This window comes from Condylura cristata, unplaced genomic scaffold, assembly GCF_000260355.1.
Source record: "Condylura cristata isolate star-nosed mole 26May11 unplaced genomic scaffold, ConCri1.0 scaffold00015, whole genome shotgun sequence".
Classification (NCBI taxonomy): Eukaryota; Metazoa; Chordata; class Mammalia; order Eulipotyphla; family Talpidae; genus Condylura; species Condylura cristata.
This window is the reverse complement of record NW_004567116.1, coordinates 50,204,076-50,208,057: the sequence shown is the minus strand read 5'-3', so window position 1 is coordinate 50,208,057 and position 3,982 is coordinate 50,204,076.

Below are 3,982 nucleotides of genomic sequence, written 5' to 3'. Positions count from 1 at the left end.
GGGTCAGGAGAGGTCTGCCACGCCATGTGGTCACCTCCGGGGCAGGCGGGAATCGAACTCATGCAGAAGCGGCTTTAGATTCTCAGTGCTGGGTTTTAACACGCTGCGCCACCAGGGAGGGCCTATCCTGAAAAATTTAAGGGCCTTTATCATAGATGGATGTTGAACTTTGTCAAATGCTTTCTCAGCATTAATTTATTTGCTTATATGGGTTCTAGGAGTTAAAAAAGTAATGTAGTGATTTTTCATTTAAAAAAACATTTATATTAGCAATCATAGTTGCCATTTTTATTAACATTAATTGTATATATACCAATGTTGATCATTTAATATGTAATTTCTTTTAATCCTCTCATCAGTACCATGATGCAGATCAACCATATCCATTTTCAGATAAGATCACTGAGAATTAGAAAGGCTTGCTTTGGAGAGGGAAAGCAGACTCAAGACTGATTTTTCTTCCAACCATTAAGCCAAGCTATTTGTCATGTGAACCAGTTTTACAATGAACTACTTGTGTGTGGTTCATAATTATAATCCTACTGACAAAGTGAACTACTTCATACTCATCCATAACTTGTAATATAAAGTTAATTCTTGAATCAGGTGAAAGGGAAAGGTTCCAGCAGTTATAATCCTTAATGTCTTTGCATTTATTGACTAGAACTCCATTATACAAAAAATATGTAGGTGTCTAATGAGGAGCTTTTGATCACATTTTCCTGGAATGCATTTAGCAGAGAGTAGCAGTTCCAGAAAGAAAAGCTCTGCATGTTCGCTGCTTAATGGTTGGTTCTAGTTCACAAGACCCTATGTTTCTAAGACAAAGTACAGTGGGTGAGATCTTACATTTCCCTGAATCACCTGTGGTGTTAAGTCAGTAGAACAAAAGCACAAATAGAACAATTCAGGCAGCAGGACCACACTGACTCTAAGATATATCTAAACTGGTTGTTTAATTTTCATAGAGTGAAAATTAATCATATAGAACTAAAAGGGGACACATTTTTATCACTTGGAATAATACTGAATCTGTAAATTGCCCTTGGTAGGGCAATTGGCCAAGAATCATGTGCCTTGTTCAGATAAGCCACCAGATGAGGGAATAAAGGTATGTTTTTGATTAACTCATGGATAGTTGCCTGTAATAAGATCTTAGGCAATTTCCACCCTCTAAATACTTACATAGACAGACATAGACACACACACATTGTTGACATTAGCTAAACTTTATGCAGTTTGGAGGTGGCAAATGCCAATTTATTGAAGAGACTGACTGACTGAAAGGGTTCTGTTAGAAGAGGGATGATGAATTAGAAAAAGTACATTAAATAGATAAAAATAAAAGTTTTTTTTTAACACATTAGCGTTCAGCCTATGAAAATCATACTACTAGTTTAGCTCTATCTGAGTTCTTGCAGCATCTAGGAAAGGTTTTCATGAGGGGCAGTTCAAGCACAGTTATAAAGAGAGAAGAATTACCATTATTACTCTGCATAAAAATGGCAATAAAATTCCAGGGAAAGAGATAAGCATTTAATAATACAAAAATCCATGAAATTAGTGTGGACCCACTTAAAAGAGTGACTGGAGTCTCAAATAAATTAGACAATTGCCAATGCCACAGAGTTAGAGTTTTTAAACAATATTCAATTCTGGTTTTATGTAAATGCAAGGATATTACCTTCTTTAAGTTGTCGCGATTCTGTTCATTAAAAAGTATGTTGCACTGATCTACAATTATGGGGTAGTATTATAAGATTGTTATTGGCTCTTTCTCAATAAAACCTTTATAGGTGGCAGTCCTGCTTCCAAACCATGCCCATGGAAAAATCTCTCTATGGGTAGGTAATTATGACTAGCCTTGACAGCATTCCATTTCTACCTACCAGTCTTCTCACTTGACAGTGAGAACTATCCTGATTACTAGCACAATGGATGGCCTTTCTTACATTTTAACAAAATATCTATTAGACAGCATAATGTAGCTAATTGTTTTCCACAAACCAACCCTGAAGAATTTTTCCTCTGTTAATTGTATCAGCCCATAACCCCCTTGAATAACAAATTTAATTAGCACCATTTACACCAAAATCAATTGATTTACTCTAAAATTAGCTCTAGCTTTGAAAATGATTTATTCTCTTCTCCCTGGGAAATTCGCACATTTAGTTAAATCTCACTTTGATGGTAGATGTAGTATGTGCAGGACTGTTCACTGCAATGGTTCAAATGGAATCTTGTGAATTTTCTTTTCTTCTAGAACAACTGAAATAAATAAAATAAACTTGAAAGTCCTTTCATATATAAAATCAATCTTAAGAAACTTATATTTATATAATTTCATGCTCCCTAAAATCTTCCATATCCAAAATGTATTTCTATTCTACTGTGTTCTACCACTGACACAGTTCTGCTCTTATAAGCTATTTCTAAACATATTCCAAAGTCAAGAGAAATAAGTCTTGGAGACAGTATGCCTGTTCCTTCTAAATATATGAAGGAACTGAGAAACAAAATCAGAAATACAAAAAAATTTAAAAAAAAGCCAGAAATATAGAAGTCAATACTGAAGAGAAAGGTGTGAGTAAAATGTAGGCATGAGTACAACACATAGAAGACAATGACATGGTTAGGAGTGACACATTTCTGAATAGATCCTTTCAGACAAAGTCATTGACCATGAAGTATGTATTCCTGATTAGGGTGCTTCTTAGGTAAGTTTAACACCCTGAGGGAGAGGATTAAAACTAATATTCACATACATAATACACTCTGTGATAAAGTATTTGAAATAAAAGAAATATTTTAATATGTGACAAATTCCCAGAGCTTTGCTGAGAAGTTCCAGCTCTGGATCTGGGCAGCAAGTAAGACCTCATTTAGAATTAATTATTTAGGCCTATAATTTCAGTTAAGAGAACTGAGAATTACACATGTGATTCAAGAGATGGTCTCAATAATCATTTATCTAATGCCTGTGGAAGAAAACAATTTACAAATGGTCTTCTCCATCCCCAATTTTTTGGTGCATTGAGAATTGTTTTGAAATTTCTTTTTATGAGATGCTCCTACCTTCTTATCATTGTGCCAATTCATTGTCCAGCCAAGTGTGTCATGTATTCAGATATTCTTTAAAGGTAATAATCACATTTATGGCATTATTTTTTATTGAGGCAAGATGATTTACAACATTGAATGTGTTTTAAAGTTATCAATTCACTCTTCTTCAAATAAATGCTGCATTATAGGCATCAATTTTTGAATTTTTGCCAAGTTGTAGTACTTAAAATTATGATTGGTACTTTAACTCTGTTGCAAAAACTTTGTTATCTAGAAAAAAAGAAGTATCTTATTTTCATACATCCCAAAGCATGGGATTTACAAGCAGAGTCAGTTTTAGAGGAGACAGTGGAAAAGCCAAGATAAATTATTTATCTATCTATCACCCGTCTATCAACTATCTACCTGACTACTGATCTTTATTTTTCTGCATGTAATCCTGACACCAAACTCACATACTATTTAATCGTATGTCAAATAAATTAAATTTTAGGGTTTTTCAGTTGATTTATTGCTCCCAAAATTCTGTGACTTGGAATGGTACTTTGGTTAGGCTAGCTCTTGTACAGAGCGTACGCAAAACTATTTGAAAGGTTCAAGGCCAATAATTGGTCAAATATATGACAGGTCTGAGAATTATGGAAAAACAGAAATAGAAAATCTTAATATAGTAAACCTTACCACATAAGCTCTTAAAACAGAGGATCAGTTGGGGCTCTTCCTGCTGGTACAAGAGATTAGAGCACTGCATTATAAAGCTTTTGAAGCCACTGCAGCACAAGTTCCATCCCCAGCCAGGGAGTTGACCCAAACGGTGTGGCAGATCTCTCCTGACATCTCCTGCTGCTCCCGTCAGCAGTGTACTTTGTCAATCTGCCTGTTCTACTCCCCATTCTGTCTCTAGTGAGTCCTCTCACCC